We start from the raw sequence: 583 nt of genomic DNA, 5'->3' as shown, positions 1-583 counted from the left end.
CGCCGGCCCCGCCTTCCCTCCCTCCCTCGGCTCCGCCCGCGCCCGCTCCCCACCCACCCGCCATCCCCACCCAGTCCGCAGACCCTTCCAGGCTGCAGCTGTCGCCCCGGCTTCCACTCCGCCGCCGCCGCAAACCTGCGAGGTGAGGCTGCGATCCAGGATTCTTGGGTGCGAAGGAGACGTGGGCTGGGATTCAGGGTGTCTGAGTCCCTAGAAAGACTGGGGCGGAGCCAGACTCGGGTTCTGGAGAGGAGAGGGCTGGGGACCTGGGCTCCTGGGTCTGAGGGAGGAGGCTGGGGGACCAGGACTCCTGAGTCTGAGGGATCAGGGGGCTGGGGGCCTGGACTCCTGGGTCTGAGGGAGGAGGAGGCTGGGGGCCTGGGCTCCTGGGTCTGAGGGCTCAGGGGGCTGGGACTCCTGGGATCCGGTTGGACGGGGCTGGACCCCGGTGCGGGGAAGTGCTCGCGCCGGGAGGAGCTTGGAGCGAGAGTCCTGAGTTCGGGACTCGTGTGGCTGGGGGTGAGGATGTTGGACCTCCCCGTCCTGGGCACAGAATCGGAACCTGGGGACTGGAGCGGCCAGG

At 70.0% G+C, this 583-nt stretch overlaps 1 protein-coding gene across 1 annotated transcript in view; it reads left to right on the top strand.

Annotated features, from left to right (window-relative positions):
- Positions 1-34: 34 nt before the first annotated feature.
- MYADM (myeloid-associated differentiation marker) overlaps positions 35-583 on the top strand; it is a 5,640-nt gene continuing 5,091 nt past the window's right edge. The window contains exon 1 of the mRNA XM_015565080.1: positions 35-142. The gene's annotated coding sequence lies outside the window, so the exon portion shown is untranslated. The remainder of the gene's footprint in view (positions 143-583) is intronic.

This window comes from Myotis davidii, unplaced genomic scaffold, assembly GCF_000327345.1.
Source record: "Myotis davidii unplaced genomic scaffold, ASM32734v1 scaffold620, whole genome shotgun sequence".
NCBI lineage: Eukaryota > Metazoa > Chordata > Mammalia > Chiroptera > Vespertilionidae > Myotis > Myotis davidii.
This window is presented reverse-complemented; position numbering and strand designations above follow the sequence as displayed.